General features: G+C 36.2%; 1 protein-coding gene across 5 annotated transcripts in view; it reads right to left on the reverse strand.

Annotated features, from left to right (window-relative positions):
• The window catches only part of FBXW7 (F-box and WD repeat domain containing 7), a 208,989-nt gene that overhangs the window by 156,399 nt on the left and 31,655 nt on the right, over positions 1-20,935 (reverse strand). Inside the window, exon 3 of one of the 5 annotated variants that reach the window (XM_081251104.1) lies at positions 8,792-8,872. The exons of the other annotated variants lie outside the window; for them this stretch is intronic. The gene's annotated coding sequence lies outside the window, so the exon portion shown is untranslated. The remainder of the gene's footprint in view (positions 1-8,791; positions 8,873-20,935) is intronic. 5 annotated transcript variants of the gene reach the window in all.

The raw sequence follows: 20,935 nt of genomic DNA on the forward strand, positions 1-20,935 counted from the left end.
CTTCCATATGGAAAATATTCAGTTAACATTCACGTCATGCATACCTCTTTTAAAAAGGCATTACAGTAAGCAAAATATCACAGCAAACAACCCAAATTACTTAATCAAGTTTCCAAGTGTAAATGAATTATTTTACAAAAGAGAAATGTGTATATGCACTCCAAGTTTATCACTTTCTGTTCCTTTTATTCTTTTCCTTAGAGTAGAATGATATCTACTCATTACATTATCAATATTAGGATATATTATATTATTGGTGGAAACTCCCCAGCCCCACAGTAGCCCATCACATATGACTTCAGAGCAAAGTTAGAATGAATATCCTTTTTCTATAAACAAGGATACAGATATAAACATAATCTCAATATAGATACCTTCCATCATGCAATATCATTAAGACCCAACCAAAAAGGTTCACTTTTATTTAATCTATTTACTAAAACACAGCCATGTGGTATCTAAAAAAGATCTGCTTTACAATATGCAATACAACTACATTTTGTTTTGTACATAAAAAAGAAACTGTCATATGTCACTTAGACATATGATTGAAATATTAAATAAACTTGTGGCAATAAATATTAGATGCCAAGTAACTATCAGGGAAGTAGATATGAATTACAATACTTTTTCAGGAAAGGACAGCAGATTATGCAGGTGATTTCTATTTTTTCATCTATTTTGCAAATTCTGGTTAATGTGTTTCTTTACCTATTTAAAATATATGTAACAAACAACATAACCAAGCAATTCTACATTTTATAATTATCAAGGATCATTATGTCTTTTTTAAAATCTTTGTATTAGTATCAGTTTTATTTATGACTCCACATTTAGCATATAGGAAACAACCTTAGATATAGTAAGCACTCAATATTTATTGAATACAATTATTTAACTTTTCTAAGCTTCAGTTTCATCAAAGTAAAACAGGCATAGTAACACCTACATGTTACAACGGCTTAAGAACAAATCAGATAATAAGTACACACAATAGGTGCTAAGATGTTAGCCTGAACCTTAGTTTCAGTAAATACAAATAATTATTGTTATCAGTGAATAGAAAATATTGAGAAAAAGCGTCTGAGAGAAGGGTAGATCAGATCACTGGCTACTAAAGAATAGAAAAGGAGGACTTAAAGTACACAGGATCAAAGATGGCAGTCCCAGGAAGGCAACAGTTCTGGGAGACAGTAAAATAATCTGGATTGGGTATCCCTTAGAGGCTGGTGGTGAAGGGAAAAGAAGGAAGCAAAGGGTAGAGATTAAGTATTCTGCAAGAACAAAAAAGAATTTCAAAAACTGTACAATATACCTACCCATTCCCCCTCACAGACCAAAACAACAAAAAACAAACAAAACAAAAAACTTGTAGATTAAAGGAATTATACTGCACCATACCAACAAAAATGCGATTTCGTGAACTGAAAACCTTATAAACTAAGCAAATCCCTCACCCCATCTACATACAACTTGTAATGCTGAGCCATGAAAGGAACAGAAATAGCAGACAACACTAATTTTAAAAGCTACTGTAAGAACACAGACATTCCAAGTCCAAACACTCCAGCTAACGAAAATTCTCACCAAAGGAAAAAAAATCCAGAAACAGCAAAACTGTAAAATAATATTCCAAAATGAATCTGTAACAGACTTTTACATATTTTTTTTTAAATCTTGAACCAAAAATCAAAAATAGAAACGGTCAAAACACAAGATATGAAACAAGAACTGAGCATGCTCAGGCGGGGGCGGGGGTGGGGTGGGGGAAATGGAGAAAAAGACAAATCACTTTTAAAATATGTAATAAAGGGACTTCCCTGGTGGTCCAGTGGTTAAGACTCCATGCTTTCAATGCAGGGGGTGTGGGTTTGATCCCTGGTCGGGGAAAGTAAGATCTCACCCACATGCTGCACTAAGATCCCACATGCTGGCAGGGCCAAAAAAAAAGTAATGAAAAGGAAGGTTGGGGCTTCCCTGGTGGCGCAGTGGTTGAGAGTCCGCCTGCCAATGCGGAGGACACGGGTTCGCGCTCCAGTCCGGGAAGATCCCACATGCCGCTGAGCGGCTGGGCCCGTGAGCCATGGCCGCTGAGCCTGCGCGTCCGGAGCCTGTGCTCCGCAACGGGAGAGGCCACAACAGTGAGAGGCCTGCGTACCGCAAAAAAAAAAAAAAAAAAAAAAAAGGAAGGTTGGATTCAAGTAAAAATATAAAGGAAAATAAGGAACAAGAGAAGGTCAGCCAGGAGAATAGAACTATAGAAGAAAAAAATGATTGGACAAAAACATTATTAACATATACCTTTAAAGAAGCTATAACATATGTATAACTGAAAACTCAGAAGAATAAAAGCAAAATAAAGGAACAAATATTTAAAACTATAATTTATAGAGTATTTCCAAAACAAAAACAAATATGTATTTGTATGTTGTGGTGGGCAGGAGGAAATACAAGATACATTAATTCTGGCAACAACCTACTATATACTTGGAAAAACCGAGAATAATAAACTTCCAAAATATAGCCTGGTAAAACTTCAAAAGGAAGTAAGGAAAAAAATCTTTGGGTCCTCCAGACAAAAAACACTAAGCCTCTTACACAGGACAGAAGGTAAGGTTGACATCAGATTTCCAAAGTGCAACAGTCAAAGTGAGGTAACAGTGTAGCATCTTCTTCTAGAAACCCAAGGAATGAGAGTGTAAACTAAGGATTTTATATCCAGTCAAGTATCCTTATAACTACAAAGTCTATTACAGAAAAACATGCAAGAACTCTGGGACTATACTATTCATAGCCCATTCTGAGCAATCTACAAAAGAATGAGATTCATCCCATTAAAAAAAGACAGCAGGGCCTCCCTGGTGGCGCAGTGGTTGAGAGTCCGCCTGCCGATGCAGGGGATACGGGTTCGTGCCCCGGTCTGGGAGGATCCCATATGCCGCGGAGCGGCTGGGCCCGTGAGCCATGGCCGCTGGGCCTGCGCATCCGGAGCCTGTGTTCCGCAACGGGAGAGGCCACAAGAGTGAGAGGCCCGCATACCGCAAAAAGAAAAAAAAAAAAAAAAAAAAGACAGCAAAAACTTTGGCAAAAACTTTACAACAGTGGGATAAACATTACTAAAACAAAGATATGGACAAAGACAGAAGAATAGTACTTAAATATGATATTCTCTGACAAATTATCATGCAATTTTTTTAATGTGAAGAAAACAAGTAAAAAACAGAAGAATCAGCTCAATGGAGTTGAACAGGTAATAAGTGAATGTCAAAGGATATTCATTTAATGCAAACAAAGCAATTATCAGCAGTCTAAGCCTTTGCCTAAGGGGACCCTAATGATATGATAAAAAGTATTACTATAAGGTTAGCCATTAAAACAAAAACATCAACCTTCCTAAATAAGAAAATAATCTTCAAAAAGAGTAAAGAAACAGCCCATAGCGAGAGAAGAAAAAAAGTGTACAGCATAAAACAGCAGTAAATGCAATGTATCAATTAGAAGAAACACTGTCAGATTAAGATATATAAGTAGGCTTAACTCTCCTATTAAAAGGAAAAAGTTCCAAACTGCTTATTTGAAAACAGTATGTACAAAAACAACAAAAAAGATAAAAAATATGTAGGATTAAACATAAATGTGTAAAGTCTCTATAAGGAAAACTTTAAAACGCTTCTGAAAGATACGAACCGAAGTAAACAAATGAAAAAAAATCCCCTATTCTTTTGGAAAGGATGACTTAGCCTCATAAAGATACTGATTTCCCCACGTTAATGAGTAACATTATTCAAATAAAAATACCAACAACTGTTTTCCCAGAGCTCAATAAGCTGATGTTCAACTTCACTCATAGAGACTATGTATATATAGTATATTCTTGTTTGTATAAAATAAGAAAATGAATAAAGATACAAACAGAAATGCATGAACACATAATACGCTGATTTTTATAAAAGGACACATAAGGATAAACAAGAAACTAATGAAATTGGTAACTGCAGAGAGTGAAAATAGAAAACTGGGAAGAAGAGAGTAAGACTTTTGAGAATGCCTTTTTACATAGTTTTGACTTTTAGCCATTTTACTGTTTCACTAGTCTCAATTTTTTTTTTAAATTAAATCAGTAATGGGGGCGCTAAAACTGAATAGAAGCAAAAAAAATGAACCTAGTGTTTATCAAACTGGTGGCATAAAAATATATCACTAATTAAAATAATTTATGAGCATAGTACTCTGATGCATACCTTCATTGGGATATATTACATGAACAAAATGCACAGAAATCTTCAGCTTTCTTTACTTACTGGGTTTATTGTTGGCAGTAGTATTGGTGTGGCAATTCCAATATTATATCATGTATATTATAGGTCAGAGAAAATTAATATATGTATATTGATGCTACTGTTAACCAATATCCTCACTGTGGGAGAGGAGAGATCCAAATATGAAACAGGAGAAGAGAAGGACCCTGGGGTACTGGACTGGAATCACAAATATTAGTAGTTTTTTTAAGTATAACTCCTTGCTCCCTGTCCAATGAAAAGAACCCCTAGAAGCAATGACAACCAGTAATACAGAACACATTCAGAGCTCATGAGGTAGCCTGTAAGTACCCAACAAGAGGAACGGGGATTACTGGAGAAATAGCTGTTTCCAGGTCTAGGGGCAGTGAAAGCATAGGGTAATAAGAATGGAACATTTTGTTGTGCCAGAAAGTAAAGAAGTGATCTAAAATGATGGTACATATCAAAGAGACATAAAAACCAGACTGAATGAGTTCCTACTGCTGAATTTTAACATTTTGAGCCTTCAAAAGAAATGTAACAATAATGGATCTTAGCCCACTGAATAAAAAAAGAATCCATGAGCCCACAAGAGATAGTGAAGAAAGGAGGGCAGAAACTCTGCCAGCTAATAAATGTGGGAAGAATAATAAACGAGAAAATCATTTTTCAAGCAACAATATAATCAACGGTTCAGGCAAAAATCAACAAAGGATACTAAAATCATTAGGTCAAAGGTTATTGAGAAACAATATTAATTCAGCCGGAAGGCATGGATTAATTACCAAAGGGAAAAATACCTTTGTAATACCTTTACAACAGAGATATTTGGCAGCACCAGCTAAACCAAATAATCTAGCTTAACATCACAAATAATGGAACAAACTAATAATAATACAAAGGGTAAAATAAGCAAACTTTAAGTACATACATATATCAACATGTATAAATCTTGAACACTGAGTGAAAAAAAGCATGCTACAAATGTATGTAAACAATATGATACTACTTAATTTACATTTTAAAACCAAATCAATACTATTTATCTTTTTATATAAATGTGTGCATAAAAGTATAAAAAACTTAAAAGATACCTTGAGATTAGTAATTACCTCTTGGAAGCAAAAGAATGAGATCAGAAATCTTCAGCCATATTTTTAATTTATTTTAAAAGTTCTGAAACAATTATAGCAAAATATTAATATCTGTTAATTTGGTCAGTATGGATACATGAGCATTTTATATTCATCCCTGTAATTTTTATACTTTTAAATATTCCATCATTTAGAAATTTAAAATTTTAAATGAATTGCTGCTATACAAAAATTTTAATTCTGTTATACACCTATATAATACTTAGTTCTGTAATTCCTGGTATTTAAAACTACTGATTTGAAGAACTTTAATTTAGAAGCAGGCCCCCAGTGCCTCCTTCTGCTTTAATCTCTGATGTAAATTAACAGAAGCAAATCAGCCCTTTCAAAATGATTCTAAAAAGCAAAATGCATTTCATTTACCTAAATAAAAAACAACTTGGAAGGTACACCATCTGAGTGGCATTACACCATCTCTAAAGTTTAATACTTCCTGTATCTCATCTTGCTCTTAATATGTATCACCATTTGGAGAACTGAAAGTTTATCCATTCTAATAATTCAGGTTTTTTTCAATCATTTTGACCTAATTTTACATAACCATCCTATTAAAGTTATAACTTTAAATACCAATTAATAAGTCTATAAAAAATCTACTACTGTTGTAAAAATGGTGCACAAAAGATTCTGAAAACTCAAATTTTAAGTGATTTGATCATAAGTTAGTTCCTCATCACATTCCTTATAATGCTTTAATCTATTTGTAAAAACTTTCTATTTTCTGCTTAAGAGAAGGTCAACGGCTTTCACTTCACTACTCCAACATAATCATGAATTGAAATAAGAACTCTTAGCTCTTTGGACCGACAAAGCTACCAGTATGCCTAAGCCAATAAAGCGATTCCTTCATTAATGCTGCTAATAAAGCAACCTTTTGTTAGTCTATGAAACATCAGAAACCTCAGAGACTCTAACTTTGCCATTTTTCCCTGTTTTTGCCATACAAACTTGAAAGTTCTCTTACATGCCATTTGCTTTAACAACTAAAACATGATCATTCTAGAAATCTGACCTTCCACTCCAGGTAATTTAATAACATATTAGTTCCAACTTCAGAAAGCTGTTCCTAGATGAAACTACTTATATTTTATTTAATTACTCTCTTCTGTTTTCCCATGGAGCCAAGTTGTGTAGAAATCTGTGCCATCTTCTCATAAACAACTAAAGGAACAACACCTATAATAGTCTAAAATGAAGAACAAAAATGTTCATTTACCCAATCAGCATTAATCAATCAACTACAATAAGCAAGGCATGGAAGATACTGCAAAGATTAATACACAATCCTTGCCCTCGAGCAATTCACTTTAAGGAGTAAGACAGGCATCTAAAAAAATTACTATAAGGTAGCTTATAATAGTATTAACTACTAAATATAATAGCATGAAGGATATCATTAATTGAGCTTAAACAAGATAAGTCTTTAATGAGGAGATTCTTGAGGCTAAATAAAGGAAAGTATACCTTAGGCTTAGTGAATAGCATATACAAAAACAGATACATGAAACACCACAATAAACTCAGACATTTTTAATTAATTTAGCAAGGCTAGAATGTATCATATGTGTAGGGAGTTAGTAGGAAATGTCTGTCGGTCCTTGAAAGGCCATGTTTTTATTGCTCTAGAATTTGGACTTTATTCTATGCAATGGGTAGTCATTAAAAGATTATAAGATATATAAAATTATAAGATATATGGTGTTCAGGTTTGTTTTTTTAGAAAGTTTACTCCTGAGATATGTGAACCCCCAAAAGCTTCTATTTTCAGTAACTTCAGAATACATAATGCTTTGGGGCATGCAGGGTACCCCAGGAATACATGAATGCTAGATTTTCAAATATGATTCATGCTCAGTATAATTATATATCTATTATGTACTGCTAATGTAACGTTAGCATTTTCTAAACTAATTGCTAATCAAAGAGAACTATCAATGAATAAATAAAATACTGGTTCTAATAATAATCAGGCATTTTAAACCCCTTCAAAGTATTAGAAAAACATCAGTTTTCATATATTGTAAAGTCATATTATTGGTCAATTTTATGAGTTTCAGTTAAAGTCAACAGATTGCATTTAGAATCTATAAATTAAGTCATAAAATTCAGTTCACTGTAATCCTTAGTGCAAACATCCAAGGTACTGTCTGCCTAGCACCCCTGCCTTCTTCCAAGCACCATCTCTTTTCCCCAACTCCCCACCTTTCACACATATCCCAACAGCTACCTTGGGAACTCAGTGTTCTTACATGACCCTAGACTACAGTGAATTAGTCCAACTTGACCAAGCCATACCAGTGAGTCTATTAATGCTTGGGGCTCAAAAATTAATCAGAACCTCTCTAGAGGCTGATGTGCTAAGATAAAAAATTCAGACTGGCTCTTTCTGCAGGTTTCCCACAATGCGGAAAAGCCAGCCTACACTGAAAAACATGAAGGAAAAAAGTTTATTTAATATACGATTCTGTTTATATTGTGTATGTTTGAAATTCCCCACATAAAAAGTCTTTTTTTACCTGAAAGTTCTGAAGACACATAAACAGTACCTATGTTCTCACCACTAGCTTAATAAATAAAACCTTACCAATATAATTCTCTTCCCTGTGAGCCACACCCTGATTCCATGTCCTATCCCCCACCAACCACAATCCTGAATCCCTCTTCACTTTTAAACATTCTCCAAATATCAGTCTAAATGTCACTTCCTTAGGGGAAGGTCTTTCCTGACTCAAAACACTCACTAGGTTGTGTCCCTATTATGTGCTTTCATGGCTTTTATCACAGTTGTGATTAATTTGTTTCAGTACTTCATAACAATCTCTCCAGTAGACTTACTGCTTCCATGAATTCAAGGAAGTCTCTGTTCAATTCTTAGCTGACTACTAAGCTAACTGAGCAAAGACTTCAGTGGCTTCACAACAAAGAACTCAGACTTTACAAAACTAGTTGAGAAAGATCACTTAAAAAAAAAAAAAGTAACAACAAAAGCAAGTCTTGAGAGGGAGAAGAAACTGATTTCCAGAGTTGCCATACTATATAATTTAAAGTGTCCAGTTTCCAACAAAAAATTACAAGACATGCAGAGAGAATTCAAAGCATGGCTCATGCACAGAGAAAAAAAAGCAGTCAAAGAAACTATCCCTGTGGAAGCCCTGACACTGGACTTACTAGACAAAGACTTTCAATCAGCTATTTTCAACATGTTCAAAGAACTAAAGGAAAGCATGCCAAAAGAACTAAAGGTCAGATAACAGTATCTCAACAAATAAAGAATATCGATAAGAAGAAAGACATTTTTAAAAGAACAAATAAAAATTCTGGAATTAAAAAGTACAACAGCTAAAATGAAAAACTCACTGGAGGGGTTCAACAGCAGAATTCAGCAGGTAGAAGAAATAATCAGCAAATCCGAAGACAAGTCAACTGAAATTAACCTGTCTGAGGCACAGAAAGAAAAAAGAATGAAGTAACATGAATTGATTCTCAGAGAACCTCTGGGACACTATCAAGCTTACCAACATATACAAAATGGAAATTCCAGAAGGAAAGGAGAAAAGGAGGCAAAAAGAATATTACAAGAAATAGTAGCCAAAAACTTCCAAAATTTGATTTAAAAAGCTAATCTAAATGTATAAGAGATCCTGAATAAGATCATCAACAAATTTATCATCAGAAACCAAGGAGGTCAGAATGCCAAAAGACTGATGTCAACCAAGACTATCCAGCAAAATTATCTTTCAAAAATGAAAGAGAGATTAAGACATTCCTAGATAAACAGAAACAGTGAATTCGTCACTAGCAGAGCTGCCTTACAAGAAGGACTAAAATAAATCATCCAGGTTGACATGAAAAGTACTGGTTCTCTTCATTTCTTCATGACTGAAAGTTGTGTCTTTTCATGTCAACCTGAAGTGACAGAACAGATATCTACAGAACATGTCACCCCAAAGCAGCAGAATATACATTCTTCCAAGAATTCTACATATGTCAGGCCAAAAAACAGGTCTCAAAAATGTCAAGGAGAATGAACTCATACAAAGAATCTTCTCCAATCACAAGAGAATGAAAAGAAAACTCAATGGCTACAATAACATGTTACAGTATGGATGAACCTGGAAACCATTATGCCAAATGAAATAAGCCAGTCACAAAAGGACAAATATATGGTTCCACTTGCATGTGGTACCTTGAATAGTAAAGTTCATAGAGACAGAGAGTAGAGTAGAGGGTATCAGGGACTATGGGGAGGGGAAGACGGAGAACTTTATTTAATGGGTAGAGAGCTTTTTTAGTGAGTTTCTGTTGGGGACAATGAAAACGTTCTAGAAATGGATAGTGATGACAGCTGCACAACACTGTGAATTTACTTAATGCCACTGAATTGTATACTTAAAGATGGTGAAAAGGTTTTATTAGGTTCCCTAGAACCCAAAAAGTATTAAGTTCTAACATCTACTAAGTACCAGTCACTATACATACCACCTCATATGATCCCCACAACAATGCTGCCAGGTACTATTAATATCTGTTTTAATGATAAGGAAACTGAAGCACAAAGCAGTTAAGTCATTTAGTCAGTGTCACACAGTTAGGAAACAATGGAACCGGGACTCAAACCCTGGCGGTCTGAGTCTTCCAGAGACAGCAAAAGTTTAAAAAACAAAAAACAATTAGAGCAGAAATTTAACTACTGTGTTAAACTGCCTAAGTATTCCTTGTAAATATAAAATGGCAAAAATCAAAATACAATCCTTCCCCTTCAATACTTTTAATGTCTATTTGCGTTAATGATAATGTTTAATGGTACAATTATAAGCAAAGCATTTTTATTAATCTCTATTATTTATTACTTCATACTGTCATTCGGCAGTAAGGCATATCAAAGTTTAAAATATACAGTATCAGTATAAAAAATAAGAAAACAACAAGCCCTTAAAGATCATTATCCCTGATAAACACCAAAACTAATAAGCAAAGGAGGAAGCACATTAGAGAAGAGGAAAAGAAAAGGTATTTAGAAATAATCTTTGTAAATAGGAAAGGGGTCTTTCACTCACATGGCTTCCAAGTAAGAAAAAAGACAACATAATAAAGCTCAGGGGGCTTCCCTGGTGGCGCAGTGGTTAGGAACCTGCCTGCCAACACAGGGGACACAGGTTCGAGCCCTGGTCTGGGAGGATCCCACATGCCGTGGAGCAACTAAGCCCATGCACCACAACTGCCGAGCCTGTACTCTGGAGCCTGCGAGCCACAACTACTGAGCCCACGTGCCATAACTACTGAAGCCCATGCGCCTAGAGCCCGTGCTCCGCAACAAGAGAAGCCACCGCAATGAGAAGCCTACGCGCTGCAACCAAGAGTAGACCCTGCTCACCGCAACTAGAGAAAGCCCGTGCAGCAACAAAGACCCAATGCAGCCAAAAATAAATAAATAAAATAAATAAATTTATTTTAAAAATAATTAGTAATAAAGTTCAGGAGCGTTTTGGAACCAAGTGGCAGGCCTTTTGGACATGGTTTCGATCTAAGGACACAGTATTATTGTTCCTTTTTTATCTGATGCCAATAAAATCAGAAAGAATTACTACCTATCAATCATTCTCTCACATTCATAACTTTTTATAACATACTGACCCATCAATCTAAGTATGCAATAATAGAACAGCTCTCCAATTTTTAAGATATCTTCATTAAAGTAAAGAAAAAAACTACGCCAACACAGTCATTTAATAAATTTATTATGTTACGCACTAAGACAGCAAAAATAAATATACCCTGCCCTCTGAAAACTGAGTCTACTGGAGAGATTAATATGGAGTACTCAAATAAATCACAACTGTGATAAAAGCCATGAAAGCACGTAACAGGGGCACTTAACCTAGTGAGTGTTTTGAGTCAGGAAAGACCTTCCCTCAAGGAAGCGACATTTAGACTGAGATTTGAAAATGTTTAAGAGAGAAGAGGGATTCAGGACAGTGGTTGGTGGGAGATGGGACATGGAAACAGGGTGTGGTTCACAGGTAAGAGAATTATACTGGTAAGGTTTTATTTATTAAGATGGTGGTGAGAACATGGGTGCTGTTTGTGTCTCTGTAACTTTCAGATTAAAACAAACTTTTTATGTGGAAAATTTCAAACATATACAAAATAAACAGAATAGCATAATAAATTCCTATATACTCATTACCCAACTTCAGCAACCATCAACATCCTGCCATTCTTGTTTCATCTATACCGTCCACACCCTGCCACCAACTTGACTGCTGTTTTTATATTTTAGGTAAAATTTACATATATTGATATATACATTTCTTAACTGTACAACTTAACTATACAACTCTTGACAAGCAGATAAACTCGGGTAACCCACATCTCTATTAGATTCTCAATGTGTTCATCACTTCAGGAAACTCCCGTCTGCCTCTTCCCAATGGAGGGCCAGCACTCCCCACAACCAAAGGAACTGAACCATGTTCAATTCTTTTGAACAATTTTGAGTTCAATTTTTTTTTAACCCCAGATTAGCTTTGCCTGTTCTAGATTCTAATATAAATAGAATCATACCATATCATGCCCAGCATCTTCCACTGTGTTTGTGAGATTCATCTACCTTATTTGCATGCATGTTCCTTTCTATTACTGACTAGCATTCCAAGGTATGAATATACCAAAACCTTTTAATCCATTATCCTATTGACTGATATTTGGGTTTTTCCAGTTATTAACTATAATGAATAAATCTACTACAAAAATTCTTGAAAAAGGCTTTTTGTGGACGTATGTTTTCATTTCTCTTGGGAAAACACCCAGAAGCAGAATTGCTGGATTCAAAAGTAGATGTATGCTTAAACTGATAAATGGCAAATGGTTTTCCGAAGTGGCTCTCCCATTTTATACTCATGCCAGCAACTTATGAGAGTTCTGGGTATCTAACTGGAAAATCTGTTGTTACAGTCTTTTTTAATTTAGCCCTTCTAGTTGGTTTTAAGTGGCCACCTCATGGTTTCAACTTGCATTTCCTTAACGACTAATGTTTATAACTTTGACATATTTTAAAAATTGGGATTTTTTTTTTTTTTTTTTTTTTTTTTTTTTGTGGTACGCGGGACTCTCGCTGTTGTGGCCTCTCCCCGTTGCGGAGCACAGGCTCCGGACGCGCAGGCTCAGCGGCCATGGCTCACGGGCCCAGCCGCTCCGCGGCATGTGGGATCTTCCCAGACCGGGGCATGAACCCGTGTCCCCTGCATCAGCAGGCGGACTCTCAACCACTGCGCCACCAGGGAAGCCCCAAAAATTGGGAATTTTTTAAATGAAGGTGAGGACTGTACTGACATAGAAAATAACAAGAGCAAATGCTCTGGAGTAAACGATCTATCACATTTGGATAAAGAGGCCAGCAATGGCTATAGCAAGGAACAGACTAGTCACATCACATGGAAATTATCATGAGTTCAGATTCAGACTCTTTGTTTGCGGTGCCTCTGGGATGGCGAAGTGGAGTTATAAAATAGGTCTGTAACTTAGATAAGGAGGGGCTAGAGCAACAGACACGTACATCACTTCATTAGTGAAGATCGGAATGGTGAGACTGCCTGGGGAGAAAGAACAAAAAAGCAAGAGAAACCAGCCAGGACCAAACCTCATGAAATTACAATGTTTAATAACCAAGCAGAAGAGAAGCTTATAAAAAAAAAAGGCGTAAGAGTAATAGACCCAAAAGGTTTGAAGGAGTTGTCAACAATGCCAAAAGCTGCCAGGAGGTTGTTCTAAGCTGAATTGTGTTCCTTAAAATCCATATATTGAAGCTCTAACTTCCAGTACCTCAGAACATAACTGCATTTGGGAATAGGCCTTTAAAGAGGTGATTCTGTCATCACCTAGGTCTTAATCCAATCTGACTTGTGTCCTTATAAGAGGAAATGCAGAGACATCAAGGATGTGCATCCACAGAGGAAAAGCCATGTGAGAAAGACACAGCAAGAAGGTGGCCATTTGCAAGCCAAGGAGAGATGTCTTAGAGGAAGCCAAACTTCTAGACACCTTGACTTTGGACTTCTAGCCTCCAGAATTGGGAGAAAATAAATTTTTGTTGCTTAAGCCACCCAGTCTGTGGTATTTCGTTATGGCAACCCTAGCAAACTAACACAAAGGTCAAGTAAGAGCCAGTCTAAAAATATCCACTCAATTTATTAACACAGAGGTCATTGGTATCATTAGCAAATACTATTTGGTGGAGTGAATAAACTGAAGAGGTGAGTCAAAGGTGAGAAATGGAAACACACTTAAGCAATGATTTCAAGCATCTGGCTAGGAAAGAGAACAAAAAGATCAGTAATGTAGTACCTATGAAGACATATAGTTTTGGTTATTTAAATATTGAGAACTGGGTATGTTTAAACACTGATGAGAAGAATCCAGTGTAAAGGAAGAAACTGAATATACAAAAGAAGGAGGAGATGATTAACAGTTAAGGTACCCCAGAGGGAGGGAAGGAAACGGAGAGAGCCTTAGACAAAAAGCAGTGGTGCCTGTATTTTAACATAAAAGAAGAAGAAAAAATAGTAAAGACAGTGGGCATCTACGGGTACTCCTATTTCCCTGTGAAGTAATAGGAAAAGCATTCTGGAGGAGGAGAAGGGCCATGGTGGAGGAAGTGTGAGGAGAGTGGAAGACTGAAACAGTTACAGTGACAACGAGACCAGCTGACAAGAGTAATGCAACAGATTTCCAAGCAGTAGTACGGCCTACTTATGGTTGAAGATCACACATTTTTTTTATTAATTTTTATTGAAGCATAGTTGAAAACAGAATATTATGTAACAGGTATACAACAGTGATTCACACTTTTTTAAGGTTATACTCCATTTATAGTTATTATAAAATGTTGACTATATTCCCAGTATAGCTTATTTTATACATAATACAACACATCCTTGTAGCTTATTTATTTTATACATAATAGCTTGTATCTCCTAATCCTCTACCCCATCTTGCCCCTCCCTGCTTTTCTCTCCCCACTGGGAACCACTGGTTTATTCTCCATATCTGTGAATGCACTTTTTTTTGTTATATTCACTATCATACAGTATTTGTCTTTCTCTGTCTGACCTAGCATAATACCCTCCCCAAGTCCATCCATGATGTTGCAAATGGCAAAATTTTCATTCTTTTCTATGGCTGAGTAATATTCCATTGTGTGTGTGTGTGTGTGTCTGTGTGTGTGTACACACACATACACCACATCTTCTTTATCCATTCATCTGTTGATGGACACTTAGGTTGCTTCCATATCTTGGCAACTGTAAATAATGCTGCGATGAACACTGGGGTGCATGTATCTTTTTGAATTAGTGTTTTCATTTTTTTTCAGATATATACCCAGGAGTGAAATTGCTGGGTCATATGGTAGTTCTGTGTCTAGTTTTTTGAGATACCTCCATACTGTTTTCCACAGTAGCTGCACCAATTTACATTCTCACAGTGTATGAGGGTTCCCTTTGCTCCACATTCTCACCAACATTTGTTATTTGGGTTCTTTTAGTCATTCTGACAGGTGTGAAATGATATCTCATTGTGGTTTTAATTATCATGAATTTATAATGAAAGAACTATGTCCTTTCAGATGATTTTGACTGCAGCATTCATGTGGTTTACAAAGGGAGGAAGCAGATAATTCTGAATTGGGATTTTGCCAGAGAATTGGGAGAAATACATGCAAGTAAAAGAAATTTAGGATATGGACAAGAAGTAGACAACAGACTCTTAGTTAACAAGAGATATGAAAAATGGAAAAGTATGATGACTGGAAAAATGAGAGGCCAAAAGACTGGAAGTATAAATGAACTGGTAGAATGGTTATAATGGCTAATCAACAGTTATATAGCTAATGAAACAACCCTAAGGGAAACAAAGTGCTTATTAATGATTTACTAGATGTAACAGTTATTAATATAATAATTCCCATGAGATTGAGGAATAGGGTAGACTGGAGGAGAAAGTCACTGGATTTGGTGAGGTCAGGGAAATGAGACTCAGAATGTTGGTGCATCATCCATACAGATGCTGAAATCATCCAGAATCACTGTAGGACCTGGAATGTACAAGGAGATAGGAGCAATGAGCCATTGTCTTAGAGAAATAAGCAGAATCTACCAGGAAGGCAGTAGGTGGCAGCTAAAAGGAGGCTAAGAACAATAATTGACACTGTTTTAAAGCTTTATATGTATTAATTTACTTGATTCCTTCAATAACCTATAAGGAAAAAAATGATACTACTACTACAACAGCAGATGAAGAAACAAACTCAGACAAGTTTTAAGAGATGTAACAAAGGTTGTTCTCTTAAACCACTATGCAGTACGATACTGCAGTACATCAAACACCAAGGTGCCAGCAGTACAGACCACAGAGAATCCCCAGAGTGAAAGTTCAATTACAGAGATGTAGAAAGCATAGGCTCTCCTTTAGTCCCAACAATATATCAGATCAGATCACATGAAAAGCCTTCCCACAGAAACTTCATCCAGAAAGGAGAAATCAAAATCATTCGTTTAAATAAATCCTTTAGCTACCATGAAAGAAACATCCTTAAGTGCCCGTAATACAGGAAAAACTAACGAGATTACAAATTGACAGTGCTTCTGCCCTAGGATGGGTTACTAGTCTGAACGTATATATTTGGCCTTTAATTCATATGCAGGGATTGTAGATGAGAATTTTGGCCCTTGGTGAGAGACTTCAGAACTCAGATCTCCCTTCCTCTCCTGTACATTAACACTCATATAGAGCCAAGACCCAGGGAGGGCTGCAATTTTAGTAAGGGGTCCTGAACAGCTCAATAAGACAAGTAAAATAAAGAGGCTTAAGCCTAGAGAGCAACAAAAACATCATTATTCCCTGATTATATGGTTAACTACATAGGGCACCCAAGAGAATCTATCATTAGAATTAAGAGTTCAGCAAGGTTGCTGAATACAAAACCAATATACAAATAGCAATATGTTTCCCATATTAATTGGTTACTGGTGGTTACTAGTATGTAACCACCATTTACAAAACGTATTTTTATTAAAATGTATCATTCACAATAACAAAAATCAAAAAAAAACCCAAGAATAAGTCTAATAGAAGACTTTCATGAAAACAATACAACTGTATTGAAAAATGTTAGAGAATACGCAAATAGAGATGTATACCACAGTCATCCAATAAGATGACCATTATCCCGACTGTAAACCAGTAAATTCAAAGAAGTTCCAATCACAATCCCAAACAGGGTTTGGGGTTTGGTTTTTTTGAATTTTCTCTGAGGTGGGGTGACATTTGACAAACTGACCTAAAATTCATTAAGAGAGAGAAGACACCTTATGAGACATCAAGACATATCAAAACAGCTGTAATTAACACAGTACGATAGTGACATGAAAGTAGACAAATCAAATACTTTTAAACAAAGTTAAAAACAACCCACAGACTAGAAAGATACTTGCAACGCAGACTACCAAAAACATTAATATCCAGATTATAAAAAGAATTGCCATAAATCAGTAAAAGCCAACGCCTAAGAGGAAAGAAAAAACAAAAACAAAAATTGCAAAGGACACTGAGAAAAGATTCACAGACTAGGAGACCAAAATGCAAAGACGTTCTACTCTACTGAAAATCAAAGTAATGAAATGAAAACTGAAATTCCATTTCTTATCTTTCAGAGAGGGAAAAATTAGGAGCTAGATAAAATAAAATGTCATTAAGATGTGGGAAAACATGCTGGTGCCTACAAAGTAGTACCTCCACTTTGGACTGGACTTGGCTTTACCTGGTAAGATAAAGCGGCACCTATACCCTGTGATCCAGCAATTCTACTGCTGGGTGTCTAGCCTAGATAAATTTACACAGTGACTAGGTATCTATGTACAAGTCTATTCATTACAATACTATTTGCCAAAAGGGAGAACCTAGTTACCTCTCAGTATAAAACTGAGTTTCACTCAACATGGAATACCAAACAGCAGTTAAAAAGAATGAACTAAATTTACATGTGAAAGAACAGGGGAATGGTGCACCAGAACTTCAGGATAATGGGTACCTCTGAAGGAGGGAAGAAAGGATGAGGGGAGAATTTTAAAAGAAGAGAAAAAGCAAATAAGGAAAAAAGTTAACATGTGCTTGATCTTGAGGCGAGGCACAAAAGTGTTTGTTATATTACTTCCTGTACGTTTTTGTATGTTTGAATTATTTCATTTTAAGAGATTGAAAACAGTAAGCTCATTGATTATGAACAGCAATTCCAGAGGGTACAATGCAAGTAACTAGAAAGTAAGAGAGAGATACATAGAAGGCTTCTGTCAAGGCAAAAACTTATAAAACATTTTGAAGATGGTAATTTAAAAGATATGGCCACCTAGTGATGAAAACAGGGATGAGAGACAAGTCTCAGACCTCCTGAGGAAGACGAAATTGGGCCTCGTGGCCAGACAATTTTGTCTCACTAGGACCAAGATAGAGTCTAATCAGTTTATTATCTCAGCTCACTTGGCCTGGCATCACTGTGATTCTCAAGCAACTCTAATCACCACATGTTATAAAAGTGACCGTGCTGGACCTTGAATCCAACAGGTGCTAGGCATTCTGCTAGATAATGCAAGGGACAGAAAGAGGTATACTACCAGTTCTCAGGAAGCTTATCCCTTAGTGTGAGAACTAAGATGCGTACAGAAAGAAAAAAACCAGCACTAACACCTAAACAAGTGCTACTGGAATTCAGAGGAAGAAAAGAGTCCATCAGCTCCTACGATGTAAAAGAAAGGTTCCACCACAGCAGTGGAACTCATGCTGAGTAGTGAAGGACAGGAAGCAATTCAAAAGGTACAAAAATTGGCATTCTAGGGAGAAAAAAAATGGTAGACCTCCAGGGAGGAAAAATAGAGTGCAAGTGCTTGGTAATTTTTGGATCTTAGTTAGAAAAATAAAATACTTTGACAATAAACAAAGTCTTTACAATCAGTAGATCAATCAGGGTTTCTACCTACAAACAACAGAACCTACTTCCCGTAGTTTCACCAGAAAAGGAATTCATTAAAACACATTAGATGATGCACAGAATTCCCTGCAAAGAGGCAAAGAATCAGCTTGGGGGAATAACAGCCAGAAAAATACCTAAGTATCCTCACCAATTATTCCCACTCTTTGAGCCCTTGGTGCCATGAAAGTAGAGCCTCAGACTGTAAGGCTCACCAGAACATCTGCCCCACTAAAAGCTCAACGTCTCAGGACCCAACATCCACGTTAAGAAGCAATCCAAGCACGAGCTGCTACCCTACAATTCTGTCTTCTGAATTCATGTATTCCACAGATGCATCTGATCAACAGAATCTAGGTCATGTGCCCATGTCCTAGCTGCAAGGGATGTTAGGAAATTGAGTTCTGCCTTCTGTAGGACTCCTAACATACCAATTTATCCAACAGTGGGAGGTTATTTGAAATTAGACCAAATACAGACCAAATCTTGGCTATTGAACAACATGCACATTTATTCCAAACTTCAAGTGCCAAACAAGATTCTCAAGCCTGACAGATTATAACCAAGCCTTGTACAAACAAAACTCTCTGTTCCTCAAAGGGCGATGAGAACCAGTCTCATCAGTTATTGCGCACAGCTCCAATATCAGAATCTCTGGGTCGTGTCCCCCACCCTCCTGGTTTCTTCTATAACCTATGGACAAAACTGCAAAGGAGGGGGGAATGGAAAAACAAATGAAAATATTTTTTAATGCATAAACACACAGAGAAGGAAAACTTAATAGGTTCTAGAGACCTGACCTGGGTCTAGGAACCGTGTGAAGAACTACAACTCACTCTTCAGACCTTCCCTTGTGAAACCTAAAATTTTTGGTTATACAGATCTAGTAGGACCTTAATGGTCCGCCCATCTACTTTAGATCTACAGATCCCATGATCATTTAGCCACAGCCAAAAAGAAGCATTCAGGTCACTGCATCTCTCATCATCATGCGGGTCATGCTACCTTATGGAAATGATGCCCACCTTGCCTGTGAAATTTAGAGGCACCCTAGACTCCCACCATCTGAAATCAGAAAGACAATTTCAATGGAATTAAATTAAATTAAATGCAGGTAGGTCTCCTACCTACAGACAATAGCAATTATTGCTATTGTCCTCAAAGTATTCCACATTACCTTGGTGAGTAAAGTGTCTTCTGGACCTCTTAGTGGATAACAGTGGAGACAGAAGAGGTGGGTGAATGGGCACAATGAAAAATCCACTCCATCAGTCCTCTGACCCTTAATCTTTTGACTTCTTCCTCTACATTATACCATGAGTTCACAGGCATTCAAGTTCATTAGTATAGGCCAATGTTGAGATCAGTCAAAGAAACAAACAATTACCTCTCTTAGCTGCTTGAGCTGGAATAATGAATTGAGAATCTCTGGTAATTGCACCATGCCAATACTCTGAGCCAAATGTAAAAGCATGTTTCCCTCTCATCATCAGAACCCATGTCTATACATACTCCTGAAATTTTTTCTGATATGTTAGCAAAAAATTTTTTAAGTTGATATATAATCCCTTCTTCTCATTTTGACTACCCAAAAGTACAGCATGCTACAATCTGACTCCAGTTACAGATCTGGAAACAATGAGAATTATAGGAAGGAGTATGAGGAAACTGGCTTCCCCTTGAATGGTAACTTTCATAAGCAAGATTGTTACAAGTCTTCAAAGAAGACAGGGAAAGATGACTTCTGCCAGCAAGAGAGACTTTATGGTGTTTGGAGACTTGATTTGACTTGTGTCCATAATTCCCTAAATAAAGAAAATGTATTCAAAAGATTATTAGCAGCCATAAATATGGCATATGTCCAATAAAAAGAGGAACATATATTTTACATTGCTGTTCCATCTCCCCAAATTTTCTTAAAATTTGACAAAATAAGATTTTTCTATTTTATTTTGTTATGTATTTACTATTTATTGTTACAACTTCTACATACTAAGATGAGGCAGCATTATGGTACTCAAATTCAAGAGCAATTGAATTTATGCCTCTAGAGGGCAGCATTTCTCATAGGATAGACAGGTTTGACAAATAAAAAGGAGTTCCATTGTCCAAGAAGTTTAAGAAACACAGGATAAACAAGCTTTAGCAAGTTTCTTTCTTGTAAGATGTCCCAAAGTCTTTAATATATCACTGTGCATTGTGAACCTTCAATAGGTCATTATTATGGTATATAGTATTTCTTCAAACTTAATCACAGAAAGCATTCTTCAAGGACCATCGCTAGTGACTACTTCTACAGAACAAATTTTGGAAACAATCTAGTGGACAAATTCTATTAAGACAAGTTTCACTTCCCTTTTTATTCACAGACTTGCTCCTCTGATTTTTAAAACAGGTCTTTAGACATCCCCCTGTATTCACAGATCATAACTGAGAATGAATAAACATTGCCATTCCTTTATTTTGGGAAAATCAGAAACTTT

The sequence above is a fragment of the Mesoplodon bidens genome (genome assembly GCF_964165515.1).
Source record: "Mesoplodon bidens genome assembly, chromosome: 1".
Lineage (NCBI taxonomy): Eukaryota > Metazoa > Chordata > Mammalia > Artiodactyla > Ziphiidae > Mesoplodon > Mesoplodon bidens.